Genomic DNA, 21,849 nt, shown 5'->3' on the forward strand with positions numbered 1-21,849 from the left:
CTGGTCGTGCAGAAGCAGTTGGTATCGGTTCATTTCCATTCCTCCAGGCAGGATCCATTACCCAGTAATGCCACCCACACAGTCGTCGTTGTGGATCTATGAGACCAGGGAGGTCCTGCCCTACTGAGGCTGTGCTGGTCTCACTTCCTACTGCCCCTGCTCCCTCTGAGTATCAGAAGGCTCAGGTCCTCTTGCTGGTCAGAATCAATAGCCCCAGCTAAATCCCCATTCCTCTTCTCTGCTGTTCACCCAGAGAGAAGTTTAGGTCAGCTGGTATTCTCAACATCCTTGCATCCCCTGGTAGGAGCACTCTTTCCTTGGAAATTAACATCTCTGTTCCCATATTTCAGGAGCAGGACATTGGGTGGGATTGCAAGGAACATCACTACTGCTGCTGTTTCTCGATGTCCCAACTTTGTATGTGATACTCGCTACCATGACACCACAACCACACAGTCACTTCTCCTTCATCTGCTTCTGGAATTAATATTTCACTGGGCCACTCCATACTCCTATGGGTCTGGCTGGTTTGGGGTATTGGGGCAGCTGGCAGGAATCTGACCACATGCCTCTTTCTCATGCTGCTTTCTCACCAGTCCCTCGGTCTTATTTCTTCCTAGTGCCTCTCCAACTGGCCAAATCATTGGCCATGGACCATGATCATTGTAGAGCTTAGGCCTTCTGTTCTTGCAGCCACAACAGCGGGATGCACCACTCAAAGCACTGCCCGGGCAGACTACTTCCCTGTTCTGTCCTTCAGGGGTACTCTGCATGGGGCCACACTACCACAGCAGCCACTTCCAGCTGGTGCCAGCACACCACGCAGAGTCATTTGTAAACCAGGCACAAAATTTTTCTCTTCAATGAGCTGGCTATGGGGAGTTTCTATAAGAACATAAACATAGACTGAAAAAGATATATATAACAGGCTGGCAGCATGAGCCACCAGCTTGTGCAATAAGCTTGGCCTTTCAGGACCTTCCTGGATCCAGACCTATTTAAGCTATCTACACCTGATGAAAGAAAGCTTCTGGGCATGCTCAGTTTAATGGTTAGGTGCATCAGACAACATGGTGGGTATCTTGGATTCAACAATTACCTCATAGTCCATGGTCAGGTGTTTAGTCTCGGCGAGTGCCAAGGGGCAAACCAGGAACTGTTTCTCAAAAGGTAAATTATTTGCCAAAGAAGACTTGGACTTGCTCCCAAACTGAAGAGCCTCTGCTGGGATCCTCTTACCCAGTCCTGCCAAAGGCTCCATGCAGCACTGCAATCTGCCACAGACACTCAAACACTATCGAATCTAATATATCATGAGAGCTTGGCTGGAAGTCTTAACCATCTCGGACTCCATGGAAGCCAGCAGCTTTTTTAATTACTCAGGAAACAGTTTGAAGTAGTACACACAAATATAGGGTGTGTTGTTTTTAAAATCTAGATTAGCTCACCAAGCAATGTGCTTCTTTCTTAGTGGTCAAGGATGGAAACTTTAACAACCTGTTCTTTATTTCAGAGGGAGGTGTGGTGAATTTTCCAGACCACCATTTCACCAGAAACTTAACTGGGACCCTGGTATTTTCATAGGCCTCCCTCCTAAAAAAACAAAACTGCATTTCAAGATATCTATTGTTCTATGACTTCTGGGACCAAATGGCAAGATATTACCACAGTACCAGACTTATATGATGCCTTGTGGGTGACGAAGTGATCAAGGTCCCCATGAGCTAACTTGGAGAGTTATGATTGGAGAGTTGCCAGCCCTGAGACAAGATGTAAAGTGTGCTGTTGTCCCTGCCACAAAATATCAAAGTACTTCTGATGTTTCCTGATGATCAGAATAGAGGGAAAATACTATCTATGTGTCATATCTGCATTAATTTGTTCCAAACATGAGACAGACTGCAATTGAAAAATTGTGGAATTATAATTGAACCACCATCTGATTAATTATAATCCATTTCATTTTTCAAGACTCATTCATTTTATGCACTTGCAAAATTTAAAAGTTAAATGGAATCACCACCCCTGCATCTCTTTTTGACAGTAGCTATGATCTTTTTTTGGTTTTCCTGAGATGTGTTATTACCCATGACTTACAATCTTGATATGACTTGGGAATCTATGGTGGCTTTCCCTTGCTCCACGGTCAGGGAGCCATTGGAGTAAATCTGCAGCACCTCAGGGTGTCTCTTCTAGCTCTCCACTGTGAGATCCTCGGAAGGAACCACAGGAAGTACTGTCTGCCACAAAGCAATTTGCATTAATCTCCACTCTACTTGGTAAACCTTTGGGGTACCTGGATCTTTAGGAATTTATAATAGTACAGTCCTAGTGTCCAGTAATTTTCAAAAGAGCTAATATCTCTCCAGGGCACTGTAACCCTGAAATGTGGCTACAAATCCCTTTCAGTATGGGTTAAGAGTAGCTTCAACGAATTACACCGTAATACCACTGCACAGTGTTTCTTCAAGGGTTCATATTCCACTTTCATTCAAGGAACTATGGTTATGCATATTGATTAAGTGAGCATGAAAACCATGTTTATTGTAGTGGTTTCCAGATTCTTCCAAAATTTATTATTCTGCCAAATTTACTATATCAGGGAATTTCTTTGGATCCTCAAGCCAGAGCACTGACTGCTAAATTCAACAGATAGGTGTTCCTGCTACGAAGTCATTCCCCCATGCATGCATGTTTCAGAATTTTGCCAAGATAAATTAGCAAAGTCTTACAATTCTGTCAGTGAGCTAAGTGTCTCCTCCACAGTTTGACTTCATAATTAGTCCCCAGGAACATGATGAAATCTGATCCCTACATCAGCATGGAGGGACAAGAGGAGTGCCTGTTCTCTTGCAAATGACACCCTCAGGCAGGGTCTTCAAGAAAGACAGGAGCAGACACCCAAATACAGCCAAATGCGGAGGAGGGGCAGTTTGGCCAGCTAGGGAGACCATATAGCTGTGGCAGTCTGGATCTCCACTTTCACCAGCCTCCTGTGTGTCCTCCTTAGGATTCGCAGTTCCTCCCTTTCTGGATCAATTCCTGAAATTTTATTTTTAAAAATTCTCTCCCCAGCCCAACTGTTTTAAGGCCCTTGGTTCTTTCCAGCAGCCAGTTTCCACCCACCCTGCCCTCAGTCCTACAAATGCAGCCTGTAGCACTCTGCACACAGCCTCTCAGTCCCCCTGGCCACAGCCTGGCCTCCACCCCAACCTAATCTACAGGGGTCGGGGCCAGCCAAGGCCCAAATGGGCCCCAGACAACAATCTGGAATGCCTTTCAATCTTAAACCACCCAAACAGCCAGGCCTGGAGGACAGTGTGGGGCTGCGAGTGGCAGAGAGCGGTACAGGGCAGGAGATGGCAGAGCCAGACACTAGATGCCAGACTAGATAAGCTGCTGGAAATGGGAGGGGGCCTGGGAGCAGCGTTCCTGGGCGGTGAGGCCATCTCCCAGCCATGGAGGGCGGTAGGCAGGAGCCTCTGATCCTCCAGAGGACTCAGCTTCACTGCTATCGGATGAGGGAACTGTGATTCCAGGAAGACAAGACTGGTAACAGGACAGCTCCAGGGAGCCGGAAATTAACCCACCAGCCAGTAGCAGAGGGGCTGGTCTGGGGGGTAATTAAGGGGCCCTGCGATTTAGGAACCTTTAGGCTAGGCCTGCTTTTCTCAGGGAGGGAGCTAACATCCTAGTCAGGTAGAATCTGAAAAGCCTATAGGAGAGGGGGGTCCATCCCTGTTCCCCACCTTCCTTTTCCATTAGCCCCTTTGCCCATCCTCTGTCCCACCCTGCACACAGTTCACAGTCCATGCTGTTTGCCACCGTGGCTCATCCCTAGCCTCCCACTTAGAGAGCCTTTCCCTTGCTGACATACCTCACCCAATCCCGCCCTTCCGCCAAGACCCTGCAAGGCCTGATCGTATCCACAGTCTTCCTGGACCAGCGCTATGGGAATGAACCTCTTCGACCCTCACAAAAACATGGCTGTTCTGTGTTATGGTGAGGGCACAGACAAGAGTGGCCCAGTGATCTGCCCAAGGTCACAGAGCAGACCTCGGACTAGAACTCAACCCTCCTGACTCTCAGACTAAGATCTTTCTACCACAACGAGGGCTTGTGAACCACAGTCAACCTGTGCAAAAGCCAGGACTCAGACTAAGGGTCACCAAGAGTTCAAAGAGGGTGTCATGGTGCTTATGGAATACCTACTTTGCTCCAGATTCTGAGGTGGGGAACAGTGCGCAATGGCAAACACAGGTACAATCCCCATTCTTAGGGAATTTATAGTAGCTTACAGGACAGAGAAGCCCTGGGGTTGCCTGGAGGCTAATTCGACATAAACCAAGAAAGAGAGAAAATAAGAGACCCCAGGCTGGTGGAAGTTTGTAGTGAAAGCATTTGCTCCAACCTAGAACCCAGGGTACACCTCTCTGGAGACACAATGTGTTGAGTCAGTTTCCCGTCACTGTGATAAAATAACTGAGATCATTTATTACTTGGGCTCATGGTTTCAGAAGTTTCCATCCATGCCTGCTTGGCCCTGCTAACTTTGGTCCTGTAGGTCCCAGTACATCATGGTGGGAGTGTGTGACAAAGGAGCACTATTCACATCACGATGGCTGGGAAAACAGGGAGGGAGAGAGAAAGACAGGGAGGGACCCCCAACATCCTCTTTAAAGATGCACCCCCAGTGACCTAACTTTCTTCCACTAGGTACCATCTTCTAAGGGTTCCACCACTTTCCAACAAGTGCTGTAGGCTGGTGACCAAGCCTCTAACACAGGAGACCTTTGGGCCCAGATCTGGAGAGCAGGTGGGCAGCAGCAGGTAATGAGAGACAGGGAGGGCATTCCAGACAGAGGGAAAGGCTCATCATGGAAGTCCAGGAAGGCTGGAACTCACAGTGGGGGAAAGGGTCTGAGATTGCAGAGGGAGGTCCTGGGCCCAGATGACACAAGGCTTCTGAGCAGGACAGTAGTTCTTTAGCCTACAGGAATGGGGAAGGTGCTGGGCAGGGGAACAGTGCACGTGCCCAGCAAAGAGCTCTAGCTGCCATGGGGGGAACAGGTTGGAAGGGGGCCACCTGGGCATGGGACAGCCCAGAGGACAGGCAAGGAGAGAACACCTGGCGCACCTGGGTTGGGATTCTCTGGGACTGGGAAGAGGCTGGGGAGGGGGAGGGAGAGAGCAGGGAAGCTTACAGTTCTCCGTCTCTGCAGTGAGGGGAGGGTGGGCATCTACCACACTGCACAGCTTTTCCTTCCTGCAGCTGCTCCCCAGACAACTGAGCCTGGCTCAGAGCCAGGAGCTCCCTGTGCAGAGGTGCTGCAGCAGGCACAGCAGCATGGGGTGAGCAGCAGGGGGCCTCCCCACACGGAGGAGTGAGGTGAGCAGCCCAAAGGCCAAAAGGGTCCTGTCCCCGCCCACCCTTCTGCCATCACACAAGAGTGCACTGACGCTAGCTCTGTGCTCAGCCCTCACACCTAGTGGGCGCAGCAGTCCGGGCCTTACATCTCTCTGAGGCCAGAGAGCAGACAGTAACCAGCTGACTCAAGCACAGCGCAGAATGGGACCCAGATGTCCTTAGCCCCTGGCTGTCCGATCCCTGTCCAAGAGCTGGAGGGGTTCAGGAATAGAGGTAGAGGTAGCAATAGGAGGCTAAAGAGAGGGGCGAGAGGACAGGAGGGAAGGTGGTGTGGGAGAAAGTTCCAGCCACCCTCACCGCCACCTAAGGGTGATTTGGCTTTCTTCTTCTGTCTGCCCTCCTAGGGCCCAAGTCAGCACCCCATGCCCACAAGCCCCTTACCACCTGTGGGTGGTTGTGCCCAGTTCTCCTCCTGTCAAGCTTCACTTAGGGCCGTCTGGCCAGTGCAGAAGGGAACCGGACAGAGGCCTGAGACCTAGCTGGTGGAGACCTGTTGAGTGGAAAGGGAATTAGAATTATGTGGTTCATGGCTTGGTTCAGGGTGTGAGGAGCCCAGCCCAGGAGGAGATGGGCCTTTTCCAGGTAAGAAGGAGGAAAGGTCCAGCTGTGCAGACCCTGAAGGATGGCACAGCTGCCTAAGTCCTGGCCGGCCAGATCTGGAGGGAAGGAGTCTGCAGGAGGCCGGGACGAGGCAGAAACGGTCCAAGCCAGCAGGGGGTGCTGGTGCAGCAGAAATCCAGTACCAAGGCCATCAGGGAGCCTGCCTGGCCCTGCCTGCTACAGGCATGGAAACCACTCTGAAGCAGCACATGAGCATAGCACTAGCGCCCCACTTGCGTTTGAACCACGGTGGCTACTCTCTGGGTGGCCCTGGGCAAGGCTACTCAGCTTAGGTTGCCTTCACAAATGCCATAGGCTGGATGGTTTAAACAGCAGAAATTCATCTGCTCCCAGTTCAAGCTGCTGGGTCCAGTTTCTGATCAGGTCACTCTTCATGGCTTTCCCTTCTTGCTGTGCCCACGTGGCAATGAAAAAGAGATACGTACTCTGTCTGTCTGTGAGATCACAGCCCTATAGGGCCCTGCCTGTACGACTTTATTGAATTTCAATTACCGCCTAAAGACCCCCATGCCCCAGGATAGTCCTGTTAGGGGTTAGGGCCTCAGCATACAAATTGGGGGGAGGGGGGATGCAACTCAGCCCCTGGCAGGCAAGCCTTTTCAGTCTGGGCTGCAGCTTCCACCCTCACCTCTGGAGGATGATGTGTAAAGCACTGACCCATTGCAGGGAAGGGTGTGAGGTCCATGTTAGGGGGCTGCAAGGAAGGGTACTAGCACCTCTGCTAGAGGTGGCTGAAGTCCTTGGCCCCAACCACTGGCCCAGGGTCCCTGACCTTCCCATACAGATTAGGGCAGGTGCCCAGTGATGGCAGAGCCAAGCCTTCAGCACAAAAAGGGGCTGCAGGCCATAGGAAGGAGGGCTCCATTCCTGGGATGGGCTGGGACCCCAGCCCTTAGCTGGGTTCGGTGTGTGCACTCAGAAAACACTTCCTAAGGCCCAGTCTCAGGCCAGGCTGTGTGTCAGGTACAGAGAAAGCACATTTGCCTTGTCCTCCTGACCCGGCCAGGAGCACCTCCTACAGTCCACATGGCCTGGCGGGGCTGGCTGCACCCATTTAGGTCAGCACTGCCTGAGCTCCTGCTGGTCCTGCTCTTGACCACCTAAGGCCTGCGACTGCCCCCTGTGGGTTAACAGAGAAACTCAGCAAGTTGACTAGCCATGGTCTATCATGGGGAGAGCCAGGGCCAGGACCAGACCGGCTCCCACTACCCTGATTTCTCCTTTGCGAAGTCCACTGTTGATCACTGGGGCCGCTGGTGCTAGCAGGAGGGGTTTGCATTCGGGCTTTGCTACTGGGTTTGGGGGTCTTGGCTGTGTTGTTCCCATGTTCCTCCCTCCCTCATGTTCCCTACCTGCACAGGAGCCCCCTGAGGCCTCTGAGAACACAAGGAACAGCTTTGGAGAGTTATATGATTTCTCTTCCTGCTCCCAATGAACTCTGTGAGGTTGGATTTGGAACTTAGCTACAGAAAAGAGCACACAGTAAAAACCAGGTCCACCTGACTCCAGAGCCTGCACACTTCATACATACACAGTATGTCAGGGCAGATCGATTGTTCCTTCTCTGTAATGAGACCTCTAGAAAAACACTTTTTGAAGGGAACTCTCAATGGCAAGGGGCCTTCTCCTGGGAGACCCTGAGAGCCTTCTCTGGAAAGCCTAATGTCCTGGGCAATCAGCCTGATTCTGCTGTAGATTACATGATTTTGAGAAAGTCTCTTATATCAAACCTCAGTTTCCTCCTCCTTAAAAAATGAGGGTAGGAGCACAGGACATGTCCTTCTTTGTTCCTTGTCCCTCTTTGTTCCTTGCCCCTACCTGTTCTACTCCAAAGGCCCATAACTAGGCTTTCCTCTCCAGTGCACCCCAAGAGCAGCACCCCTGAATGGAGCAGAGGCACAGTCTCCTTCCGGGGTGAGGACCGCAGGAGCCCATCTGAGTGCCCCACCAGATGTGCTGGGTTCCCTTTAGACTCCCTGCAGGGCCCCCTGGGAAGCTGATCCCAGATGGAGAGGAAGAGCCTGAGCCACAGGGACCCAGGAACAGGCCCCATAGGGACCCTGTGGAGGCAGAGGCAGTGATATTCTGCCTTGTCCTTCTCTGGTTCTTTCGTTGGTCTGCTAAACTTCTGGGTCCCCTGACCACAAGTAATGCCAGAACCCCAGCCTGACCTGAATGGGCCCCACCCCTGGTATCTGAATGACTCTTAGTTCCCTGCTCAGGCCTTTGGGCAGCTCAATTACCTTCATATGAGCTTGGGTTTTAGCTCGAATGCCACAACCATGGCCCACCCTCCTCGCCCACACCAGGATCCCGCAGGGCCAACAGCTCCATGAACGGATTCTGTGCTTTGGAGGGAACAGAGAAGAGTCACAGGCAGGGAGAGCTGCCAAGATCCCCGCGGCCAAGCCGGAGGGAGGAAGGACTGCAAGTGCTTTGGAAAGAGTTTCTGGCAAGCCAGCACATCATTTTTAACCAAGATGTCCAGTGTTCCTTGAAAAAGGGCAGCCTCGGGCAACAGAACCCCTCTCTGCCTCTCAGGATCCAGCAGAAAATCTGCTCTTTGGCTGGGGTGACCCCTCAGTTGTGTTAAAGGAAGCTTCTGTCCACCCATGCTCCATCGTCTCCCACACTGTAAAAGTAGTATTTGTGTAAATAAATTTGGAGAACACAACAGCAGCCCAAAAAAGCATAATAAGAAAAGCCACCTAGCCAGCCTTCCCACACGCACTGTCCACATTCTAGAGTCAGCTTCTGTTCTGGAGTGGTCCTGCGCTCAAGACTGTGCTCTGTAGTCTCCTGATCTGTAGTATTTGTCACTCTGTGTGAGTTACGGATTAAAAACTGATGGTCAATTTAACACCAGCTGAATTAAATCAGCATGGTGCTGAGCATAGATGTTGCACCTGAGGAAAGTTGCCTTCATAAATAGAGAGGTGGAGAAGGAGAAGCTAGGATTTGTGGGTTTCTCTAAGTGTTGCTGTTTGAGCTGTTGGTTCTCCTGGAGGAGCTCATCATGACTAGCTTCCCCAGGGTGAGTTCGACCATTATTATTGGAGGAGCTCAGGACCTTGTTGGTGAGAGTGGCTGTGGCTCACTTTGGGGGAGCTCTGGTCCTTACTTGGAGCATCGCTTTCCTGGCTCTGGAAGGGAAGACATGTGCTGTTTAATCTCCAGGAGCTACTTGTCACGCTGGCTTTCTGGCATGTACTCAACTGTTCTTACCCTCAGAGGAGCTCGGAACCTCTGTGTCGCTGAGGATGGCTGTGGTGCTTTTAAGGACAGCCCTGGTTATTTTGAGCGTGACTTCTTGGCTCCAGTGTAGCCAGTGTAGGTCCCTCAACCTATCAGCATAGCTCCTCACCCTGCTGGCATAGACTTTCTAGCTTCCACCACTGATATTTGGATCTTCCCAGCACGGGTCCATAAAACGGGCGTGAGTCCTTCTCATGGGCTCTAGACCACCAGTTAGACTATGGGAAGCACTGTCATGGGCTCTGGATCTTCATCTGGACTCATGCAGACATTGCTGTGGGATCCGGGCCCTTGGCTGAATATTCTGGGTCTTTAGTGTTGTGGACAGAGTTCCTGTACTTTTTTGTGTTAAACTCTGGGTGACCACCATAAAACAATACAAATTTTGTGTCCTGATTCTAATTGTTCTCCGCACAACCCTGACTACAACAATGTCCTTAATCCTTCTAAGACTATCTCTGCTATGCTCAGAGGCTCACAAGCATGTCATTTTTCTGCTATTCCAAACCAACCTTCCTTCAATACCTTTGGGCCAAACAACTTTTCGCTACTTAAAATACTCACTAAGGATGATTTGTAGGAAGCCAGGGGTAGTAGGTCAGCTGCTGACATCCTCCTAAAGGTGACTGATTCTTCACTCCCCTGCAGCATGGTGCACACAGGGTACAGTAAAGCCAGGGGCTGGGATGTGCTGCTCCTAGGAGTCATGCAGGAGCCACACCTACGATTGTAAGTGGGGGTACAGAGCAGTGATGGTTTCGAGGTTATGGGGCACAAGAGCAATCTGTTCCTGTGGCTCAGGATGGCAGATCCAGAAAGACAGTTTCAAATTCACAGACCAGCCAACCTTCTGGACAGAGAAAATCATCTGAAGCTGAAAAATGGAGTCTTCGTAAGGGAGTGATCCCTCTGTAGCCAGAGGCATGCAAGCAGGGGGAACAGATTGTCCAAAGGTGAGTTCAGTCTTACACTGGGCTGCGTGCATTTATTTGGTTGGTCCCTTGGCAGACAGTGAACAGTTACTGATGCCTCTGTGAGTTACTGATGTTCTGTGCTGGATGCTGGGGCAGCTGAGACAAGTCTGTTTCCTACAACTTCATCATGACCCTAGAGCAGGAAACCCTGGGAACAGGGTAAAGAGGGTCCTAGGCCATCCCGAGGGACCGAGAAAGCACTGGAGGAAAAAGAAAAGGTAAAAGGGGAGGACGGTGGGACCAGAGGAGGCAGGGACCATTTCTGGGCGGAGAGGAGGCCTCATGGGGACTGGAATGAGGAGGAGGAGCTGGTTGTTAGGAAATAGCGGGAAGAGCACTCAAGCAGAAAGAAAAGCAGCAGCCAGGCCCGCCTGTGCAGAGGGGTCAGCCTGTGCAGAGCTTTCTGTGATGATGGTCATTCCCTATCTGCACTGTCTAATCTGGCAGCAGCCAACACCTTGACAGATGGTCAGCTTGACTGGGAAGTGGGGTTCTTCACTATGGTGCATTTGAATTAGACTTACACGTGTACCCTATTGGGCGCCATAGGTCTAGAGGCCCTGGAGTCTGGAAGCTAGATTGGAGGAAAAAGATGATGGGGGGCTGGCCTGGATCACCTGGCACTTGCTCCTTAAGACCACCTGACCCACTGAAATTTGAGCCCCTTTCTGGGCCATGGGGGAAGTGTGCTTTGAAGGGACTGATGGTGGAGGTAGGAATGTGGGTTCAGCTGTGGAAGCAGGATAGGCCTGGCACGGGTAGATCAGTACCACCAGGCACCTGTCCCTGCCCATCTGGAAGCTGGAAGGGAAAGATGAGGGCAGGGGTAAGTGTCGCAGGAGTGGCATCACCTTGGATATCACTGGCAAACTGTCAGATACTAGTCTCCCCCACATCCCACCCACCCTGGACCCCTAAGCCTACCGAGACCAGCACTGCATTTGACCCTCACAGTCAGTCTTATCTCAGTCCTATTGCAGCATGGTGGGGCACCCACATGGCACCTGGTGCCCTACTCTTCCCAAGACAGTGAGAGGAGGGTCCCTGTGGCCTCTAGAGCCAGCAAACACTACTAGCTGTGTAACTGCATGAGACCACCTCTCTGAGGATCTCCAGGGCCAAGGGGTAGAGGGGTGTGCATGGGTGAGAGTAGCTGTGCAGGACTGATGGGGCTGTATGCAGCTGGGCACTGGGTAGCGGAGCTGGTGTAAGTGTGCGTTCCTGGAGAAGCCCACTCCCTAGTTGGAACATTAGCCATGATGCACAACCACTGTACTATTTTAGCCCAAGCACTGATAGAAACTAGAGACCGGGGCTGGAGATTTAGCTCAGCGGCATAAGCACCTGCCTTGCAAAGCATGCAGTCGTGAGTTCGATCCCTGGTACCGATAAAAAGGAAAAAGACCAAAAAAAAAAAGAAAAGAAAAGAAAAGAAACTAGAGACCAAGTGCTACAGGGCTGCCATCACTACAACCACTGTCAGCATGACTTCCCTCTAAATGGCACCGAACTTGCTCAAGAACACGTGCTGCCCTGCCTCCTCGCCCCTGCCCCAGCTCACCAGACCAGGCAAGGCGCTGCGAGTGTGGCCAGGTAAGCTCCCTACTCCGCAGTCAGGGGTACAGGGAGACCACGTGGGTCCCACCAGGCAGACACGCAGGAAGTCACGCAACACCAAGGCCAAGTCTCTAGGCTGCATCCTCTGGGTACCCCTCTCGGCAGCTGCTGTATTCACTGTCCCATGAGAACTTGCCAGAACACACCATCGTCTCTGTTTTGTGGCAGCGGGAAACGAGGCCTGGGAGAGGAGAGAGGCTTTGCTTCCAAGCTCACTCTGGCCCTCCAGTCCCATCTGCAGGCCCACATGTGGTACAAAGGGGACCTAACCATGACTGTGGGCACTGGCCAGCTCACAGAGGCAGCATGGACGTGGGTTCTTAGATGCCTCCATTCGACCTCCCTGTGTATCTCTGGCTGTTCAGCTCCACATCTGTCAAGTGCAAACAAAAACCTCAGCTGCATATCCCTTGCAGACTGCAGCTGGATGCTGCAAGCAAGGGTTCCAAGCCTTTACTGCTGCTAAAAATGCACAGAATTCTGGAAACTTCAGAGGAGCCTCAGGTCTCCACTTGGGATTCTCCAGACTGGCCTCTCATCTTTGACCTGCCCAGAAGGGCAATGAAATAGGCTTCAAGCACAAGACAAGTGACAGGACAGGAGGTTCTCAGCATGCAGCAGACACTCAGTACAGGACAACTCCCCCAGCCTTCACTTGCTCCCCAGCCCTGGGGAGGGAGGCCCAAGCTCACTGGCATTTCCAGAGCTGCTGGGCGCCAGGGTGGAGGTTGGAGGCTGGCACTGATCGCAGCTCCACAGCCAATTGCTCACTAATCCACCCTCCACATCTGCTTCTGAATAACTTAATTAGCCTGGAAAGGCTGCTGGCAAGCTGCCAGAGAGGGCCAGGGAGGGGCCCACAGTCTCCTGACAGGCGACCCCCCACACTGTGGGGAGGACCCTGGAAGGACAGGAGGCCCTCCCCTCTGAGGAATGCGGCCCTCCCTCATCACAGCAACCTGCCCCACCACGACTCTGCCAAGTTGAGAGTCTTAGACAGATGAGGAAACCGAGGCTCCAAGAGGACAATAGGATACATATCAGACAGGATCAGATTTGAAAGAGGAAGGGGGGTCCCAGCTGGGGTGGAGAGCTCAGCCCTCCAAGACACTTAGGAAGAGTCCAGTTGGCTTTCTTCCCATGGGAGAAGTTGAAATGGCAGCCACTTACAAAACTGCCAGAGGGACTACAGGTAGACCTCAGGAAGACCTCAGCTGTGGGCCAGCTGCAAGCTCAGCCCTGGAAAGAGGAGCTTGAGCCATGAGGACACGTTCTGAGGTGGGCATCTGGCCACCAGGGGAGTCTCAGACCACATGCCCAGTACCCAGTGTGCCTGTCCTTCAAGGGGCCTATTCAGAGCCAGGTCATCAAAAGGATGGGTGTCCAGGATGACTCTCCACTACCTCAGGGGTGCTGTGAGCTCATGCCTGGTAGTGGCCCAGGGCTTGGGACCTGGCAGCCGGGGTGGAGCTCAGGCAGGGCAGGCTTCAGCCACTACTCACAAGGCCCTTTCTGACTCCACCAGCTGCCAAGCTGGCTGCAGGCCAGGGCCTAGGGGAAGATGCGTGTGTGTGTGTGTGTGTGTGTGTGTGTGTGCTTATGCGTATGTGTTACTCGGAGGGACATAGAACACCCAGAGAGCAGGAGCTCTGTCCCGTTCATCAGGCCTGAGGCTGAACCTCAGTGCCTGTCAGGCTCCTCTTCCCTCCACTGCAGAAACCGCCCTGAGCCCTCAGCACACTGTTCCCCGCCCTGCACTGCCAGCTCCTCCTTCCTCTCCATCCATAGGATGGGTCCTTCCACCCCTGCTGCAGCCTACCTGAACCCAGGCCACCACTAGCACTCCTGAGGACTGCAGCCAAGTCCTTGCCACTGCTATGTACCTGCTGCCTACACACACACACACACACACACACACACACACACACACACTTACATATATACACTCACATATATATTTATATACATACATATACACACAACCATGCACACACATGTACCAACCCACACAAGCATATATCCATTCATGTATATGTACACACCCAGAAATACACATATGTATGTGCATGCATACATATACATAATACCTACATATATACTTGCACGTATACGCGTACACTTAAACACACACACTCCACCGTCAACATGTCTTTCCAGAATTCACATCTGACGAGGCTGCCCCCATCCTTACCCAACCCACTGCTACCACCTTGCCCTCCTGCTCCCTTTCATGGGAACCCCAGGCACTAAGCAATTGAAAACACGGGTTTGGCACCTGTAATCCCAGCACTCTGGGAGGCTGAGACAGGTCAATTGGAGGCTCTAGCCCAGCTTGGACAATGTAGCACCTTAGTGAAACTCTGTCACAAAATAAAAAGTAGAAAGGGTTGGGGAAAGCCCTGGGTTTGATCCCTAGTACTGCAAAACAACAACAACAACGAGCAGGGGTTCCAGAACCAGCCAGATCTGGGTCTGAGTTCTGGGTGGGCCATCTGTGACCGGCCCTCTCTGGGCCCTTTCCTGCCCTGGAAATCAAGCTGCTAGGCCCGCGGCATTGAGACTTCACAAGTCATAGGTGGCTCGGTGCCAGCCTGTGCTCCTGCTTTGCCAGGCCACTCCCACATGCCTCTCTACCTTTACCAGGGCCACAAACCCTCACCGGGGCCACCCCTATCTTCTCTCTGCCTGGGACCACTCATGATTAGGACCTGGGAGAGTGCAAGAATGACATGTGAACCCCTCAGTTGGACAGGTGGTCGCATAAAGAAGTACACACCAACACACTCATACACACAGATGCACGTGCAGCACACACACAGCCACACTTCGCATGCACATGGGCCACCCTCTGGGACATCTGTGGCCCCGGTGTGCTGAGTCAGGAGGGAGCCAGGACAGGCCCCTCATCATAGAGGAGTGGTCTCATCCCTCCACCAGCCTGAGCCTAAGCAGAAAGGGTAGCATCAGGAAAAGGTTTCTGAGGCTCTGGGAGTCAGGGGTCCTGTCCAGAGCACAGGAGTTCAGGTCTGCAGGGGGCAGCTGGGAGGCCCTGAGGCCTGCAAGCCAGCAGGGTGGCCTGCAGGGGCGGGGAGTCTGGCTGCCAGCTGGCAGCTAGGGAGTGCCTGGGCCTGGCAGTGCCGCCAAACACCCACTTGCACCAGCCGCTTGTTTCCAGGGCCTGCCCACGAGCTAGCGGGCATGCTGGGCCCAGGCAGCCCCAGGCTGTCCTGCTAGCAAAAAGTAGCCCCCAGAAGGGAGACCTGGAAAAAGTGGAGAACAGAACTGGCTGGCCTGCTCCTCCAGCCCCCAGGTGAGGACAGGTAACAGGAAATGGGACCACCTTGGCAGTGTGGTGGGACAAGATGCAAGCCTTTTGCCATGTCTTCCACATAATCCGGGGTCAGGAGCCAACCTCTCCGTGCTGACACCAAGCATTGGGGAGCCTGGCCAGCCTCAGACCCAAGGTCAGGGAGTGGAGGACTGTGGCCACGAGAGGGCGCCCGAGTTTCACCTTGCAGGGAGCCAGGTCGCGGGGGTTGGGGGGAGGCTGGGGCTTGGGCTGGGGGTGTGAGGGGAGCTGGCTAGAGCTGAATCTTAAGGGTGGGTGCAGACCACCCGTACCTAGCTCCAGGCCAGGCCCATAGCTATATTTTGTCTCTCATCATCTGATGGCAGTACCTCCTGGCTTCAGTAAGTACCCACCCAATAAACACGTGAGTGAATGAATGAATGAATGGGATGACGTGATCATACCGTTGGGTATTTCACAGGGAAGGAAAGTTGCCCAGAAATATTCAGGGATTTGCCCAGGTCACCCAGCTGGCAGGCACGGGATAGGTTACTCCTCCCACTTCTGGCTTCCAGCCAGCTTCAGAAAAGGCACTGGCACCAACTTGTGAAGATTTCCAGGACTCAGGCACCCAGAGCAGGGATAAAACCTTGGTCCTGACCCCTCCCGGGACCCAGTTGCCTCAGATACCAGGGTCCACTCTGAGAAGCACCAAGTAATAATAATAATGGATACAAAGGAATCATAAACCAGGTATGAGAGCACATGGCTATAATCCCAGCCCTCTAAGAGGCTGAGGCAGGAGGATCCCAAGTTGGAGCCCATTCTATGAAATTTAGCAATTCAGTAAGGCCCTGCCTCAAACTATAAAGCAAAAGAAAGGGCTGGAGGCATAGGCCAGTGCAAAGACCCTGGGTTCAATCCCCAGTACAAAAAACCAGGCTCCTCCAAGTTCTTGGTATATGCAGGTGTGCCAGGTACTGTGTGGTCTCTCTCCACACCTGTCAAAGGCCATTGGCCCCAGACTTGTGAAGAAAGAAGACGAAGGAGATATCAGGAATCAGCCAGAAACCACAGTGTCCAGCCAGGCCCCTCCAGCCTGCAGGCTCTCCCTGGGCCGAGTCTCTGGGAACCTGTTCTCCACAAGCACCCCCGCCGCCTCCTCCCACTGCTGCCCCCTGCAGAGCTCCCACCTGCTTGGCTGGGGAAGCAGTGGTGACTCAGGTGACTTGGCCTCAGGTCCAGCATAGGTCCCTCACTCCAGAGAGGAGATGGTCAAGGTACAGAGTACTGTTCAGGGCAGGAGTGGCATCAAGGGCTCTGTGGACACGGTTCTGATCAGGTCCCGGCCCATCACCTTGCCAGATTCTGATTCCTGATATCCAAAGTAGAACGGCCCATTGGTCTGTGAAGTGGGACCTGCCTCCCTAAGTGGGGCAAGAAGCCCTGATCCTCAGCGTGCCCCTGCCCCCCTACCATTCAGCCATCCTCCTCCCCTCCCTCACACCCTTTACCTCTGCCTACCCGCCAGGCTGGAGGCCCAGCCCAGACTTCACCCAACCTCCCTTACCCCTTGAGTGCACAGCTCCCCTGCATCACGGTTCTGGGTCTCATCCCCAACTGTGCTCCCTCATCCTGCACACACCCAGGTGTACCCAGCACGCCCCGTGTAGACACTCCCCACCTGGCACTCCTCCTGTGCCCTCCTCCCAGCCTCAGGGTCTCTATCCACTATCCTTGTTCTGCCCACGCAGGCCTGGCCTTCCTGGGACCTTGTCACTGCACATTCTTCCTCCTCTGGGAGCCCCTTCCCTTCCTGCACAGCCTGCCTCTAAGTCCTGGGCACCCACTCAGGCCCCCAAAGTCTCCCAACCCATTTGCCAAGATCCAACCATGGAACACATCAGTCAGTCCTTGTAAAGGCCTGCATGGCCCCCCAGACCTCCTGGACCCCTCATCAATAAACACGCCCACTTCTTAGGACAAGGCTGAACCTCCCTTCCCCAGCCTCCGCTCAGCTCCCACCAGGCCCATCCTCCTGCTTCCCAGGGGCTCTCCAGCTGTCATTCTTGAGTCCCCTCCACTTCCTACCGGCCATTGCTTCCCCAGCCCGCTGAGCCATCAGACATCCTTGCTAAACCCAGCGGTCCCTGTCCTAGCCTCACTCCCACCAAGTCACCAAGTCACGGCTCCCAACAGAACGCCAGGAGGTGGCACTGCTATTATTCCCATTTTGCAGATGGAATACTGACACACAGAGAGGCTGACTGACTTGCTCAGAGAGGTCCCCGCTTCTGTACATCCCACCTCAACCTCAAACTTGCCAGCACCAAAATGGGGTCCTGGATCTGCCCAGAATTTATTTCTGGCCAGACTGGCTGGGGTTAACCGATGCATAGGGTCCAGGCCTTGAGAGTCCTACTGCTGCTTAGAAAGTGCTTAGCACAAAGATCGCTGTGAAGAGCTCAGGGGACAGAAGTGGCCACTTGTGCTTGTCATGTTCACCCTTCCTGAGCTGCATCTCTAGACAGGACGGAGGGTGTACAGGCTCAGGGGTGCTGCAGCATGGCCATCCAGGTGCTGGCCTTCTGCACCTTCCCAGGCACAGCAGCACTGGTTTATAATCCTCCCAGCCCCTCATGAATGTGTTAATTTTCAAAACCCAAAATGAAACTCTAGAATCTGAAGACCCAAGAGTTTGGAAGCTCCCCGCAGGGTCAACCAGGGTAAAAGAGCACCTAGTGATTGAGACCCGCCCAGCCTCGGCAAGCAAGGCCTTCAGAATGCCAGGGAGGCTCTGCGGAGGGGAGGCCCGCTCCCACTTCTGGCTTTGAGGAGGGGTGTGCCTGAGGGAAACAGGGCAGGGCCTTGGCTCCCCTGACTGTGTGATTTGGGCAGGCCGGCGCCCCACACCGAGCTGTGGTCTCTTCAGCTGAAGACGTATATTATTCATAGGTAGACTTGGGTTCTCGAATAGGGACTAAAGATTGTCATCCCTTGGGCAGAGAGCCCAGGATTTGTAACACTGATTGCAGAAGGAGAAGGGAGAATCCGCCAGCGCTGGCTGGGTGTAACTGTCGCATTCCACCTCCGCTGAGGCAGCACAAGTACTCTGCTTGGACGAGGAGAAGGTGGAGCCCAGCTTGTGTCTCTGGCGTTGCTGCGTTGATTAGGTCCCACCCTCGGGATGGTTACCACTCTCCCCACTCTCTGGATCTTAACTCCTACACATGCATGTGACCCAGGGCTGGCCTTGTCCACTTCCCTGCTTGATGAAGCCACTCCACCGCCCATGGTGTTACCTCCTCCCTCACCTGGCAGAGAATAAAACTCTTGAAACCGACAAGTCCAGCTCTATACATATAGCTATATTACAAGCAGCAAGCCTTGCCTCAAGCCTCGGTTTACCTGTCTATCAAATGGGGATGATGAGGATGGTGGCTGCCCCTGATAGCTAAGGTAGATAACTCATGTCAAACACAGGCACAGTGCTGGGGACTGGAGCAAGCAAGCCCTCAGTCAAGTCCAGATAGTTTGGATCTTCATAATGTATTCCTGAGATAGAATCTATCAGCCTCGTTTTGCAATAAATAAATTGCAACTCGGAGGTTTAGCAACTTGTGGAAGGTCACAGAGCTGGGGAACAGCCGGAGCAGGAACTGGTGCTCTGACCAGATCTTTGAGGCTCCAAAGGGGTCAGGGTGGGGGAGAAGTAAGTCAAGCCAGGGCTCCAAAAGCAAAAAAAGAGAAGGGAAGGAGGAGAGGGAAGGGAGGAGGTGGTGGCTCTAGGCTGCAGAGGTGAGACTGGAGATGGTCAGCTGCCTCAGGGAGAGAGACAGGGGGGTCCACAGGGTCAGCGGGAGCAGTGAGGCTGGCAGCGAGCACCCTCACCTTCCTCGTGTTCGCAGTAACCTTGCCTCTCAGCTGGTGTGGCCACTGGCATCCTAATGAGACGCTGCAGGCAGGGTTTGGGCAGCTCTCCCACGTGACACCATCAGCAGAGCCTCCTGCCATTCAAGCCAGAACCAGGATTCTGCATCTCTCCCCTGTGGCCAGCAGCACCTGAAGAGTCTCTGTTTTGGGTCACAGGGGCAGGAGATGAACATGAGCCCTGAACAGCCTCCCTCCAACCCAGGAGACCTGGGCACCTGGAGGGTGGGGTCACAGGCAGCTACCAGGCCTCCCTGAACACTGAAAGCCCCACCCTCCCCTCCCAAAGCACAGCAGCTGGGAATTCCTTGGGCATGACAAAGGGGCTGGGAACCTGGCCTGGCAGTGCAGATCTGAGTCTGGTTACACTTTGACAGAAACCCGCCTGTGCCGCCTTGGGCACATGAGTTCTCCCTGCCAGGGGAGGCAGTGGGTGGCAATCTGGAAAGACTTTCCAACCCAGAGACTCTCGGGCTCTGGATTCACAGAGGCTAGAGCTTGACAAGAAGCTCGGGCTCCAGTTTCCTAACCCCAGTCTGCAGCAAGCATGTCAGGATGGTCCCTGGAAACGTGCAGAGATGTGGGTATACCCTAAACCCTACAGAGCAGAGGCCTCGGAACCTGGGCATCCGCAGAGATAGCAAATAAATGCGAGGATGCATGACTGAGAAGGGCTTCCTGCTGCTCGGGCTGTCCAGAAATAGATGCCCAGGGACCTCTGATCCTCCTTAAATCTTTATGTCTCTCTCCTGGGCCTCCTCAAACACCATTCCTACAGCATTCAGCCCCATCAGCAAATTCTGCGCTAAATTCTCTGCTGGCTTTTAAGTCCTCCACCTTGGAAAGGCGATGGCTCCCTACCCATCCCAATCTTCCCACAGGCACCTGGTTCTTTCTCCTTTTTGATTTTTTTAGGACTGAAGATTGAACTCAGGGCCTTCATGCTGTGCTGCATCCCATCCCTTTGTATTCCGAGACAGGGATTCATTAAGTTATTAAGTTGACCAGGCAAAGTCTGAACTTGCAATCCTCTGGCCTCAGCCTCCTGGAGCACTTGCTCTCGTTCTCTAGATCAACATAGAACTTGCATGTTGTAAAGCACACTAATTGGAATTGAACGGCTCCTGCGCAGGCCCCATGGGTCTCCCACCCAAGGCAGGCACGAGGACAGTTCCTTTAGCTCAAAGTGTTCCCAGGGAATGCTGTTTCTTTGACCTCTGTCATGCTGGGGTGGAGGCAAGAGGCCTGTTTCTGGAGAGACAGTTTGTGCTCAGCAGGCCCCTGGACCTTGGGCTCCACGTGGATGGCAGCTGTGCCTTTCCTGTTCTCTGGTTCTGCTTGACACAGAGCAGATGCTGGGAAGCCCAGCAGAGGAGCAAGGAGGTTGGAACCTAAGCCCTAACCCTAACCCTCCTTGGTCTGGCAATCTGAGACCTCTCTGATATCTACTGCCCGCTTCCAGGGACCTCTTCACCATATTGCGCAGACAGTGGACACTCACAATCGCTCCACACACTCATCTGTCCCATCTGTACTCACATCTGAGTGGTAGCACTCCATTCCCCATACATGTCCTTGTGAGAATACCAGACTCACAAACAGTGTGGATGGAGCACCTGCCCTGGCCACCTCACCCAGAAGGCTGCATGCAGGGCTCTGTTTCTTGTCCCTGAACCTATCCTGCCTTGGGCTCCTGGCCAGTGACCCAGAGCCACCATCCTGAGCTGAGCAAGGATCCAGAAGATCAACTCTGCTATCCATCCACATATTCCAATGCATGACCTGGGGACAATCACTCTCCCCTTCTGAGCCTCAGTTTCCCCAGCCTTAAAATGACACAGTGAGGCTCAATGGAGTCTTTGGGCTCTTTTGTCTCTGCCATCTCCCACGGGTGTAAATATGTATTGATCAGACGAAAACCCTACCCCAGAGTGTGAGGTGTCACTGGTGCTGGGCTTCTGGCGATGCTCAGAGGCAGAAGTGGGTTGGAGCGCTGACTATGGAGCAGTCTCTGGCTGAGACAGAGACCACAGCAGAGTCAGGTGAGGACTAAGAAAAGTGTACACAGACACAGCTGGAAGAGAGCATGGTTCAGGCCAACTGTGCAACTGTTTAGCTCCCGTTGGCATTCCATGATGCCCACTGTCCCTCTGCAGAACCCTGGGGTCAGAGCCCAGGACCCGAGTGGGGCAGCAGTGTCTACCATGATCCAGCAGAGGGCGCAAGGATGCAGCTGAAGCCACCCAGGTGGACATGGCTTCCCTGACTCCACCTCCTCAGAACACAGCTGCTATAGATGGGGACACCAGCCAAGGCGGCCAGCCCAAGAGTGAGGGCAGAAGTTGCTATCCAAGCACCTTTTCTCCAGCAATAAGACAGGACACCACCTTGGCCTGACCTGTCCATTTTTATCATAGTCTATAACCAACAGTGCCTGGACGGCACATAGACCTTCCCACCAGGGCCATTAGACCTATTTAACAGATGAGGAAACTGAGGCCCAAAAGGAGAGGCTGGTTTTAGGTCATGAGGTGAATTTTAGTCTCTGTGCTCAGACTGGCCTCCCCACACTTCCCATTTGACTTCTGTGGTGTAGCCCTTACTCAGGCAAGGGACCAGAACCTATGTCGCCCCCAATGCTTATTAGTGGGAGAGCCAGGGAAAGCAGAAAGCCTGATGTGGAGACCTCAAGGTCAGGATTGGAGAGAAGAATGTCAGTGCACAAAGAAGGGGGG

General features: G+C 53.3%; 1 long non-coding RNA gene across 1 annotated transcript; it reads left to right on the forward strand.

The window, feature by feature from the left end:
- Positions 1 to 4,501: 4,501 nt before the first annotated feature.
- Positions 4,502 to 9,692, forward strand: LOC134473029 (uncharacterized). The gene is made up of 2 exons (XR_010043116.1): positions 4,502 to 4,830; positions 8,359 to 9,692. It is a non-coding gene; the product is annotated as an uncharacterized LOC134473029 (long non-coding RNA).
- Positions 9,693 to 21,849: the final 12,157 nt, after the last annotated feature.

This window comes from Cavia porcellus, unplaced genomic scaffold (genome assembly GCF_034190915.1).
Source record: "Cavia porcellus strain 051 isolate PalLab524CR breed Dunkin Hartley unplaced genomic scaffold, mCavPor4.1 scaffold_25, whole genome shotgun sequence".
Lineage (NCBI taxonomy): Eukaryota > Metazoa > Chordata > Mammalia > Rodentia > Caviidae > Cavia > Cavia porcellus.